Source organism: Pseudophryne corroboree, chromosome 12, assembly GCF_028390025.1.
Source record: "Pseudophryne corroboree isolate aPseCor3 chromosome 12, aPseCor3.hap2, whole genome shotgun sequence".
Lineage (NCBI taxonomy): Eukaryota > Metazoa > Chordata > Amphibia > Anura > Myobatrachidae > Pseudophryne > Pseudophryne corroboree.
In genome coordinates this window covers 136,355,441-136,368,547 of record NC_086455.1, presented here as the reverse complement: position 1 = coordinate 136,368,547, position 13,107 = coordinate 136,355,441, and the positions used below count along the sequence as shown (strand labels likewise).

Below are 13,107 nucleotides of genomic sequence, written 5' to 3'. Positions count from 1 at the left end.
TAGTGAATGTTTGCGTTTCAACTATCGACATTCTGGCAACGGGTGATCTTCAGTATGCCGGCGGTCGGGCTCCCAGTGACCAGCATACCAGCGCAGAGAGGCCGACAGCTGCCATGCCGACACTTATTCTCCCTCATGGGGGTCCACGACCCCCCTGGAGGGAGAATAAAATAGTGTGGCGCGCGTAGCGAGCCCGCAAGGGGCTCATTTGCGCTTTCCACACTGTCGGTAAGCCGGCGGCCGGCCTCCCGGCGCCGGTATGCTGGTCGCCGGGAGGCCGGCCGCCGGCAGATCGTAGTGAACCCCTGGCAATAACTGCTCCAAATGATCACTAAACAAACGACACTTACAGACAGTGTAACACGCGAGTTCTTTGGCTGGCACAAACAGGGCTATATTTACGAAGCAGCAGCTTTTGTAAGATGCTTCTTCCTGGCGGGCTGGAGTTGAACATATAAAACGGCACTCGCAGTCAGTACACTAATTGCTAGTGCCATTTTCAGTTTTTACCTCTAACTTGCTGGGAACCACTGTCACTTCGTAAATAACGTCTGCAGTTTTCTAATCATTTTAACACTCACTTCGTAAATGTGGCCTTCTACAGTCAGATCATGCATTGTGGTCTAATGTGCCTGGTATCTGTGTGGCTATCAGTGTGAAAGAGCAGATTTCATATGGCTAAAAGAAACCCTTATGCTTAAAACGTCTCTACATTTACCAACGTACTTTGTGAGTTCAACAAGATTTTACATTCTGTTCCAATTAGTTTTTATTGAATCAGAAGTGATGGTCATTCACGTACCTATATACTATGATAATAAGTAACTTTATTTTCTTTAGTTAATATGAGGTGTGGCTATTAAATAACGAGACTGTATTTGTAAAAAATAAACCATCCCATCGATAGTGCAATAGTAGAAAAGTATAATGCTGGTGGATGGGGTACTGTGACAATTTCCTCCTGAGATATCTTTGGATCCTCTTCTCTCTTGATGACCAGTATTTGAGTTCCTAAAAGACTGTGGTCCCTCATCCGGGATAATATGATCAGGGCCGGCGCTACCATTAGGCAGCTTTAGGCAGCTGCCTATGGGCGCCGGCACTTGAAAGGCCGTGCTGAGTGTACAAAAAAAAAGTGAGGCACCCACGGCGCTCTCTGCTCACCCGGTGTCTGGCGGATTGGCGCCACATGTCTGGCGCTGTTCCCTCCTCCCCCCTGCTGCATCACTCACCCCCCCCCCCCTTCTCCCGTCCATCTCGATGATCGGGGGCGGCGCCTTCACCCAGTGTGGAATGGAGGATTTCTGCAACTGTCCTTCAGATCTGTCCCCACTCGTAGCGCGTCCTGACTGGCAGCGGATGTTGGAAGGGTCAGAGGACCAGGCACATATGTGCAGCAAGCAGCCGGCGGGGAAAAGAGGCCAGGATGACCGATGACCTGCTGCTGGGTGGGGTTACACAGTAGTGTGCTCACAGTCAGCCGGCTGTACTGAGAGGTTGGGCTGATTGGGGAGGGTGGGCGGCAGGTGGAGCTGAGAGGGGGAGAAGTAACTGGAAGCCTCAGGGGGGTAAGGTGGGACTGAGGAAGTATCACTGACAGAGGAGCCCGCTGGTGCTGGTGATCGTGGCTGCAGACTGCTGCTCACTGACAGGCAGATATCTGCCTGTGCAAGTGTGAGAACGAAGCAACAAGGAGCTTGGATCATCTGCACCAGTGACTTCCTCTGTCAGCCTTGTGCTCATTACATACAGGTACAGGGATGGACTGGGGGCCCTGGCATGTGCGTGAACGTATGCGCCATAAACAAGGGCGGGTGGGCACTAAAGACAGGGGTGTGCCGCGAGTCGGGGGGGGGGTGGACTCGCGGCATGCCCCCATTTCCATGGAGATGGGCGGGGACACGCGTCACGCACATGGGGGAAGCGGAGGCGTGGACTCACGGCACTCCTCCATTTCTATTGAGATGAGAGGGGAGGCTGGGGAGCAGCCAGACCAGAAAACGGCCGCTCCTGATTGGCTGCTAGTCCCCGGCAGATATGAAATAGTAGCACCACGGTCATCATAGGAGCCAGTTCTGCACCAAAGGACGCCAACCACAGCGTCCTCCTCCGTTGTACCGCCGCCGCCCCCTCAGCCTCCTCTGCCACACTCAGACCTTCTCTACACCTCCGCACCATCTCCGAAGACCACAGCCTCCTCTGCCCCGCGCCGACCACAGCCTCCTCATGCCTTGCAGCTGCTAAATAGGCAATCTTACCCTGCTGCCTTTCTGTCTCACTAGTCCCTACTTTATACCATTGCTGTCCCTCTCTATGTCACTCTCCCTGTCACTATGTTCCTGCAGTCACTTTCTCTGTCCCTCTGTCACTCTCACTGAACCCTGCTGTCACTTTCACTGTCCCTCTGTCACTCTCCCTATCCCTATGTCCCTGCTGTCATGTTCCCTGTCCCTCTGTCACTCTCCCTGTCCCTATGTCCCTGCTGTCACTTTCCTGTACCTTTGTCAATCTCACTGTTCCTGCTGTCACTTTCCCTGTCCCTCTGTCACTCTCCCTGTCCCTATGTCTCTGCTGTCACTTTCCCTGTCCCTCTGTCAATCACACTGTCCCTGCTGTCACTTTCCCTGTTCATGGGGTAAATTTACTAAGATGGGAGTTCTATTTAAGATGAAATGTTGCCCATAGTAACCAATCAGATTCCGGGAATTATCTTCTAGAAGGTGCTAGATAAACGAGAAGTAGAATCTGATTGGTTGCTATGGGCAACATCCCATCTTAAATAGAACTCGAATCTTAGTAAATTTACCCCCATGTTGCTGTCACTCTCCCTGAAAAAAAAAAAAAAACAAAAAAAAAAAAAATATATATATATATATATATATATATATATACACACACAGATGTGTCCTCCATCATCTAATGTGCGAACGGGTCATACGTGCATACTAGTTGTGACCACCATCAGGCGGTGGCTGTGGAACTTATTAGATGCTGTGTCTGCACTTTTTCACTTTAGGGGGGCTTGATGTCTTTATTTATTTTTATTAAAAAAAAAAAAAAAAAAAAAATATATATATATATATATATATATATATATATATATATATTATTATTATTATTATTATTATTATTATTATTTTTTTTTTTGTGGGGGGAGGCATTTATTTACCATATTTTGGCCAATAAAGATTTCATATTTCAGGTGTTTTTCTGTAAGAAGCTCAGAAAGGGTTGAATTATGTAGGACGTGTATTTATTGGATGTTATATACACAAGAAATTTGTTTTGGAATTTGCAGATGGGAGTTTTACATATTTTTTTTTCTCAGTGCTTTTTTAAGCTTACTAAAAAACAATAAAAATTACATTACATGCATTCTCCTGTTGCTCAATATACTCTAGAGGCTTTCATGTGATAGAAAACACCTGCTTACTATCATTTTTGCACTGTTAATAGAAACGGTAATAATTAGCCATCTGACACATTTAAAAAGCTTGTGGCAACTAATAGCCTTCTATACTGTTATCCAATCGTATTAGCACTTTTCTGGGGTTCAGGGTGATTCCCCACCTTTTCAGAAAGTTTTCCCAAATTGTGTCGTGCAGATGCCTCGATAAGCATTTTTTAATTGAATTGCAAGAGTTGAAGAAGCGTGCATACAGAAAATAGGTTGCGATATGCATGTAAAGTCCACCAGGGGTAAAACCAAAAACTCTCCCGTTTGAGTCCTCTCTCTGTGAACCTCTCTTGTACCTCTCCCACTCCAGCCTTACTAACAGAACCAGTCTTGTTGCTCTCAAGGACTTTGGTCCACTCCCTCACATAATTTTACATACACCACAAAGAGTTGTGACACAGACATGATAAATAATAAGATTATCTGCACACCTCTTCAACTTGATTGGACTTGTATTGTAAAGTAGCTGATACTAAGAAACAATACCTAGAAACATTTATCCAGGACTGAATTGGAAACAAACAAACAAACACAAATTAAGACTAAAGAAGCTAGATCCCAAACGGTCAATGTGATTGCAAAAAAAAAAATCCCAAAATGTTTTAAAACCAATATCTCTGTTTATTACGTCAAACAAATATTAGAATTGCAATCATTCTAACAATATTAAATGGGTAAAAATTGGTACATAGGCCCTCATTCCGAGTTGTTCGCTCGCTAGCTGATTTTAGTAGCATTGCACACGCTAGGCCGCCGCCCTCTGGGAGTGTATCTTAGTTTAGCAGAATAGCGAACAAAAGATTAGCAGAACTGCTACTAAATAATTCCCTGCAGTTTCTGAGTAGCTTCAGACCTACTCACAGATTGTGATCACTTCAGTCTGTTTAGTTCCTGTTTTGACGTCACAAACACGCCCTGCGTTCGGCCAGCCAGTCCCCCATTTCTCCAGACACTCCCGCGTTTTTCCCTGACATGCCTGCGTTTTTAAGCACACTCCCGGAAAACGCTCAGTTTACCACCCAGAAACGTCCCTTTCCTGTCAATCATTCACCGATCAGCAGTGCGACTGAAAATCGTCGTTCGAACACCAGCAAATCTACTAAGTTTTGTGTTAAATAACATAGCGCATGCACTCTGCGTACCATGCACATGCGCAGTTAGCAACAAATCGCAGCATAGCGAAAATCGGCAACGAGCGAACAACTCGGAATGACCACCATAGTGCCTTGGACAGGATCCAGGGGATATTTCCAAGGATTCTCCCATGGCCCAACTAAGGGGGTCATTCCGAGTTGATCGCACGCTGCCACTTTTTGCAGCCCGTGCGATCAACTAGACGCCGCCTATGGGGGAGGTTTTTTTGCATAGCAAGGCTGCGATCGCTTATACAGCCCTGCTATGCAAAAAATGTTTAGTGTAAAACAAGACCAGGATAAGACTTACTTACCCTGTGCGATAAATCCAGCGTTGCAGGTCCCGGAATTGACGTCAGACATCCGCCCTCCAAATGCCTCGACATGCCTGCATTCGGATCTTCATGCCCAGAAAATGGTGAGTTGACGCCCCGGAACACCTTCCTCCTGTCAATCTTCTTGCGGTCGCAGATGAGACTGCTCTCTTTGGTAGCGGCGCCGCTGCCCGGTGATGGCCGTCACCGGGCAACAACGCGCCTGCGCAATGCGGCTGCAGCGCATGCGCAGTTCTGACCCGACCGCATGGCTGCGCCGAAGCGCAGCGTGCGATCGGGTCGGAATGACCCCCTGTAATGGTCTAGTTACAAATATAGGCCCAAATGTATTAAGCCTTAACAAGAGATAAAGTTGAGATGCATAAGGAGTGATAAGTGACCAACCAACCAACCAACCAGCTCCTAACTGTCATTTTTCAAACACAGCCTGTGACATGGCAGTTAGGAAGCTGATTGGCTGGTCATTAATAAAATAAAATGTTTCATTGTTAGCTGCAATAAAACCAGCACTCTTGGGCAGCTTTCATGACTCGTTTTTGTGTATTTAAAGTGGATATTTCACTTAATATTTAGTTTTCCAATCTTATGCCTACATTACGACTTGTAGAAATTATGGAGATTAGTAGAATATCTGGGGATTGACTAAAGCATCAAGACACTGCAACAGCACACCGATAAGGAGAGTTGTCCAACTTGAATACTGAATATTTCAGGCACAGCTGCTATAGAAGATGCATTGGTTGGATAAACTGAAGGCCCATATAGACGTGCCGATGCAGGAGAGATGTGTGCTGAGCGAACCGCTCAGCACACATCTCTCCCGCCGCTAAGCACAGCGCGATCTGTGCTGAGTGTGCGGGGGGGGTGACAGGGGGGCCGCTCACTTCACCCAGCGGGTGAAGTGAGCGACCCGCTAGATTGGCCTGCATGCAGGCCAATCTAGCAGCAGCGATAGCGATGCACGGGGCTGCGCATCGCTATCGCTGTAGGGGAGTACACACGGAGCAATAATGCTCATATTCTAAGCAATCTAGTCAGATTGCTTAGAATATCGCTCCGTCAGTGCCCCCCTTAACTCAGGATTGGGTAGAACATTAGAGGATTCTGCAGTTGTAATCCTCCAGGCAGCAATGTCAGTGAGGGAGAGGGACTGTATAAATTAAAATTTTTGTGGTGGCCATCACCCTTAATAAATTATTCCATGTATATCATGAAAAAGACATGTTTCCTGATTGCTGTATATGGCTTGAGTTTTGTTCTACTTCCTTACATTTGAACATAAGGCACACTATAGAAACGGACATACAGTAGGTCATACCAGTGCTTGGAACCCGTGTATTGGGTACACAGACACTGGCAGAGAGTTCAGGAAATGTTGGCAGATGTATACGACATGTGGCTCTTAAATAACGAGATTGATGCTATAATTTACATTTAATTATATTAGGTACGTGTTAACTAGATTCCCTTTCTATGTACTCCCTTCTGCATGCACACACCGCTGCATACTTATTTTCCATCGGCCATGATGTAGCTCATTATCAGTCAGCTGTCATCTCCGTCTTTTTCTTCTTTACGTCAGTAACTGATGCAAAATGGGTTTCCTTGAGAACAGATTTAACTTTAGGGAAAAGAAAGAAGTCAGACGGTGCTAGGTCTGGCGAGTATGGAGGGTGTTTTAGCACTGCAATCTGCGAGTATGGAGGGTGTTTTAGCACTGCAATCTGCGAGTATGGAGGGTGTTTTAGCACTGCAATCTGTTCCTCAGCAAAACTTACTTCACAGAGAAAGCTGTGTGGGCTGCTGTGATGTCCTGATGGGGGATCGGTATGAAATACCTCCTATCAAAATCCCGACAGTCGAAATCCCGACAGCAATTGACCGATGGTCAAAATCCCGACATTTAAAATACCGACAAGGTCAAATTACCGACTAGTAAAATGCTGAAAGGTCAAAATACCGACATGCGTTTTTCATTGTTTTTTTGTGTGTATGTTGACATAGGCCGACATGGACACCATATAACTGTACCGCATCCCCTCGCATGGCTCGCTGCGCTCGCCATGCTTCGGGCACGGTGCCTCGCTGCGCTCGGTACACTATTATATTCCCCCTCCGGGTCCACTGGGATGGTAAAGTATGAACAAGTCGGTTTCAATGAAAAAATCATGAAAAACTCATGTCGGCATTTTACATGTTGGTATTTTGACCTTGTCGGTATTTTAAATGTCGGGATTTTGACCTTGTCGGATTTTGACCGTCGGTCAATTTCTGTCGGGATTTCGACCGTCGGGATTTTGATTGGAGGTAAATTGACTGCATCCCCCTGATGGATGATGAAACAATTTTTCCAAAACTTTGGCCTCTTTCTTTTGATTCATTCCCTCAAAGTGTCTAGAACATTTTTGTAGTAATGTTGATACACTGTTGCTCCTTCTGGTACCCAGTCTGCCACATCTCGTATACATCTGCCAACATTTCCTGAACTCTCTGCCAGTGTCTGTGTACCCAATACACGGGTTCCAAGCACTGGTATGACCTACTGTATGTCCGTTTCTATAGTGTGCTTTATGTTAAAATGTAAGGAAGTAGAACAAAACTCAAGCCATATACAGCAATCAGGAAACATGTCTTTTTCATGATATACATGGAATAATTTAATAAGGGTGATGGCCACCCCAAAAATTTTAATTTATACAGTCCCTCTCCCTCACTGACATTGCTGCCTGGAGGATTACAACTGCAGAATCCTCTAATGTTCTGCCCAATCCTGAGATAGTTTATCCAACCAATGCATCTTCTATAGCAGCTGTGCCTGAAATATTCAGTATTCAAGTTGGGCAACTCTCCTTATCGGTGTGCTGTTGCAGTGTCTTGATGCTTTAGTCAATCCCCAGATGTTCTACTAATCTCCATAACTTGTACAAGTCATTATGTAGGCATAAGATAGGAGAACTAAATATTAAGTGAAATATCCACTTTAAATGCACAAAAACGAATCATGAAAGCTGCTCAAGAGTGCTGGTTTTATTGCAGCTAACAATGGAACATTTTAATTTATTTTATAAACGACAAGCCAATCAGCGTCCTAACTGCCATGTCACAGGCTGTGTTTGAAAAATGACAGGAGCTGGTTGGTTGGTTGGTCACTTATCACTCCTTATGCGTCTCAACTTTATCTCTTGTTAAGGCTTAATACATTTGGGCCTATATGTGTAACTAGACCATTTTAGTTGGGCCACGGAAGAAACCTTGAAAATATCCCCTGGATCCTGTCCAAGGCACTATGTACCAATATTTACCCATTTAATGTTGTTAAAATGATTGCAATTCTAATATTTGTTTGACTTAATAAATAGAGATATTGGTTTTAAAACATTTTGGGAATTTTCTATTTTTTGCAATCACATTGACTGTTTGGGATCTAGCTTCTTTATACACCTTTTCCACTAGAAGTCTCGGGTCTGACCCAGGATTTGGAACACGGTTCCAAGCCAGGTCAGACCCGAGACGGACCCCTTTTCCTCAACAGCACCGACCTGGGAATATCCCGGGTCGGCACCCTTAACACTGCACCCGGGTGCATTGTCTTCTAGCCGGCGCTTGGAGTTGACGTCAACTCCAAGCACCGGGAAAACTGACTGATCGGTACCCTCGGGGCATGGCCTCGGTCCTGTTAGGCCATGCCCCCAATGCGATGCTACCCACCATCATGCTGGGGGGCAAGCCCAGCACTCTGGAAGCTGCTGGGCTGCCCTCAGCCTCCAGCACACACTGTTCCGGCCAGTGCTGCATAGCAGGACAGACAGCAACGCTGACAGCACGCACTGTCCCTCCCCAACCTCCAGACCGCCCGAGGGACACTGCGGTCAGGGAGGTATGAGCTCTTAACATGCTGTAAACGGGTCCCGGGTGCAACCTGTTTACACTACACCCTTACCTGGGTCATTCCCGGGTCCAACCCAGGTAGCTACTGGGATTTTTGACCCGAGTTTTTTCAGAGGGAGCCTTTTCCACTACCAAAAAACCCGGGTAAATGCGCGCACCTTGCAAAAACCCGTGTTTTTTGAGCTAGTGGAAAAGGGGTATTAGTCTTAATTTGTGTGTGTTTGTTTGTTCGTTCGTTTCCAATTCAGTCCTGGATAAATGTTTCTAAGTATTGTTTCTTAGTATCAGCTACTTTACAATACAAGTCCAATCAAGTTGAAGAGGTGTGCAGATAATCTTATTATTTATCATGTCTGTGTCCTAACTTTTTGTGATGTATGTAAAATTATGTGAGGGATGGAACAAAGTCCTTGAGAGCAACAAGACTGGTTCTGTTAGTAAGCCTGGAGTGGGAGAGGTACAAGAGAGGTTCACGGAGAGAGGACTCAAACCGGGGAGTTTTTGGTTTATTGCAACCTATTTTCTGCATGCACGCTTCTTCAACTCTTGCAATTCAATAAAAAATGCTTATCGAGGCATCTGCATGACACAATTTGGGAAAACTGTCTGAAAAGGTGGGGAATCACCCTGAACCCCAGAAAAGTGCTAATACGATTGGATAACAGTATAGAAGGCTATTAGTTGCCACAAGCTTTTTAAATGTGTCAGATGGCTAATTATTACCGTTTCTATTAACAGTGCAAAAATTATAGTAAGCAGGTGTTTTCTATCACATGAAAGCCTCTAGATTATATTGGGCAACAGAAAAATGCATGTAATGTAATTTTTATTGTTTGTAAGTAAGCTTAAAAAAGCATTGAGAAAAAAATATGTAAAACTCACATCTGCAAATCCTAAAATAAAATTCCCACGTATACAACATCCAATAAATACACGTCCTACATAATGCAGCCCTTGTTGAGGGTTGATTTAAGAAAAATCTAAAGTATTATTGGGCATCATGAGTCACTTTAGAGTAAAGCTAGGCTTTCATCAGGCCAGAACATTAGAACATATGGGCACATGCTATGAGAGGTTTATGTGTTACAGAGGAGAGCACTTGAGTATTCTAGTCAAAAGAGCCCCCCGCTCAAGAGAAGTGATGTATATGTCATATTATCCCGGATGAGGGACCACAGTCTTTTAGGAACTCATATAGTGGTCATCAAGAGAAGAGGAGCCAAAGATATCTCAGGAGGAAATTGTCACAGAACGCCATCCACCAGCATTATACTTTTCTACTATTGCACTATCGATGGGATGGTAATACATAATACTGGAAGAGTGAATGTATTCTGCCTTGGAACTCTTTACTTTTGCCCACTCTGTTATGAATTTGTTTGAGTGGGAAAGACTGAGCTACAGACAAAGGGTTAAATACCGCTCCATGTCATGGCACCAGATACTGTGATCTAAATACCTAAGTAGATTTCATATATGTCCGTACAAATAGCCAATGGTATAAATTTGATGTTGGGAGCAATCTAGATGTTAGACATGGCATGCAATAGAAAGGTATAACCCCCACACAACCATTTAATTGCTTGGTGAAGATATGTTAATTTGCTTCTGGCTACCCAAGATTGGCGGGCTTGCTGTTATTTCCAGATTATTATTATTTTACACTTTTATTAACAAGCAGAAATAAAATTCTCATCATGGAACAAATGACATAGACAAACAACTGCAGCCCTTGAAGGCAAAGTTGTTAAGTCACTGCACCATAAGACAGATGTTATATTGCATCTTCGATGCGTCGATGTTTTGAGATGAAGGTTTTGCCAGGTTCCGAAGGTCCACGTTTCCAGTTCAGCATAGAGATTTGCCTGCACGTGCATATTCTGCGCAGGTTCTGCCCAAGTTAACTCCCTGTAGGAGCAAGTCTGTCACCTTATCCAGTCCTACACAAGTTGTGAGGGGTGCCAAGAACCCATACACAGCTCCAAGGAATATACTCAGCGGCCAAGCCAAGAAAATCAAGATGATGATCCAAAATATGCACCATAGAATACATGAACAAGTGGCCATTGTGTACCTGCAGAAAAAAATAAAACACACAGCATTAGAGATGCAGTTAGCAAGCTACATATTATTTTATTAATGTTCAGTATATTCTTGGAGTGGATTTAGAGTTAACACTGCAAAGTTACCATCTCTTCAAGAGTAGACAATAAATGCTAGGAAGTGTCCTGTACATTTGTTTTTTTGAAGTTATGTTACAAGGGTTTTCATCCTACAGATGGATTGCAGATGCTCTCCTGCTGCATTGCTTTAAACTAATGTCTTCCTCCTACTGTATATTTTCTTTCCATCATACCATCAACACTGTAGAATACAGATGGGGGCATGACTTTACAAACACTGTGCAGCAACGTAATACTTCCAAAACCCCCACCATTGAGACAAATGTTATTTGGACACAGGACCATTCTACAAAAGTAGAACGGTCCTGCCAAAATTCGTCTGTTTATAACATCATGCACAATTGTTTGTGTTGCCCTTGGATGTGATTGCATTCCATGGATATATTTGTTTGCCATTCAAAGGGCACAATAGAAACAGAGATGTGCGATAAAGCATAAGACCAATCAAGACGCCAATTTAACTGGCCCTGATCAACACTACAGAGAGAAAACATACTGCAGGTAAAAGAAGACGATGGTTGCAGGAATAATTTATATACACTAGAGTCACAAGCTGTGTACTTCCTTTTAGAGATGAGGACATGGTTCCAGCTGTACACACACCAGGGATGCCTGGAAAGCAGAAGTTCTCTATAACTGACACTTACAACACCTGTAACAAAACGTGTTTATGCCATGGCTAATAATGATCCTGGACAGCAAATGCAATGACGGTGCAATGAGGATATGCTGTCAATCCGAATAATCTTGTGAACAATGAATAAACGTTAAGTGTCTGGAACACGTATTCAACAGGATCTTACAAATTTTAGTAACACAGTATAAAGAACAAACTTTATATAAAGAATATCTTGCAAACTTCATTTGTATGGGGGTTATAGCATCAAATGGTAATGCAGTTTACTTATATGGCAGACATTAAGCAGTTCATAGCACATTTGCTGATTTTCTTTTTTCTTATGTCCCCTCTAGGAGATCCTGGTGGGACATACTGATAGGAGTTGCAGGAAGCATGGCACTATGTATTACCTAGGGCCTACACTCTGCGGTATAATGGTGCAATGTGCTGCATTGTGCAGCTGGGTCATGACGATGCAATCCCACCGAGAATTGCACCTGGTTTACATACTTCACTGAGGAAGTGCTAAGCGTGTGAGCATGTCCTGCGGTGTATATCAGTGTCATGATTACATGTTGCACAAGCAGCTGCACATACTGTATAAAATGATCCCCTGTCTGGCACAGATCATTCTCTATTAGAATGCATCTGATTAATGTCATTGCAAGTGGGATAGCAGTAGTATGAACCAGAAATAGGGATAAGGGACCCAGCCAGCTGCAACCTGTGTGGGAAAAGCAGACTCGAGGCTAGGAATGACCAATGACCATCTATGATTCACAAGCATTGATGGTTTATGGTTGATGTCAAATTCTTTTGCCATTGATGGGGGAGAACCAGATGGATTCCCTCCATTGATGGCACAAAAATAAAAAATGCTGTGACACGGAGCAAAGCTCTGCCCCTGAAACACAAAGCCACACCTCCATGTTCTGATTGACAGGGATGACCATTGTTTGGTGAAACCATCGATGATCAACCATAACATAGTTGGCAGCCATCAATGGTAACTTGCCACATCGCCTTCAATGGTAATCACACGGATAGCCATCCATACCCAGAACAGGCATGTGAGGGGCAGCTGATATAAGGAGGAGCACGAGAGAAAAGGGGCAGTCGGATAAGCGCTTTGGGGACATACAGTAGATAGAAGGGGTGGACAAGCATGAGGTAAAGAGGCAAACAAGAGACAGGGCCAGATGCAAGAAACCCCAAAGGGCAGCTTTTAAAATATCCATGATAGTAAAATAGGATTTTGATAACCTACCAGTAAATCCTTTTCTCCTAGTCCGTAGAGGATGCTGGGGACGACATCAAGACCATGGGGTATAGACGGGATCCGCAGGAGACATGGGCACTCTAAAGACTTTTCATTGGGTGTGAACTGGCTCCTCCCTCTATGCCCCTCCTCCAGACCTCAGTTGTAGGAACTGTGCCCAGGGAAACTGACATTTCATGGAAAGGAATTACTTAACTAGTGGTGAGATATCTA

General features: G+C 44.4%; 2 long non-coding RNA genes across 2 annotated transcripts in view; one reads left to right on the top strand and one right to left on the bottom strand.

The window, feature by feature from the left end:
- The window catches only part of LOC134980995 (uncharacterized), a 275,127-nt gene that overhangs the window by 208,797 nt on the left and 53,223 nt on the right, over window positions 1-13,107 (top strand). The window lies entirely within an intron of this gene.
- Window positions 9,622-13,107, bottom strand: part of LOC134980994 (uncharacterized) — a 92,716-nt gene continuing 89,230 nt past the window's right edge. Inside the window, exon 3 of the long non-coding RNA XR_010190499.1 lies at window positions 9,622-10,887. This is a non-coding gene — a long non-coding RNA (uncharacterized LOC134980994). The remainder of the gene's footprint in view (window positions 10,888-13,107) is intronic.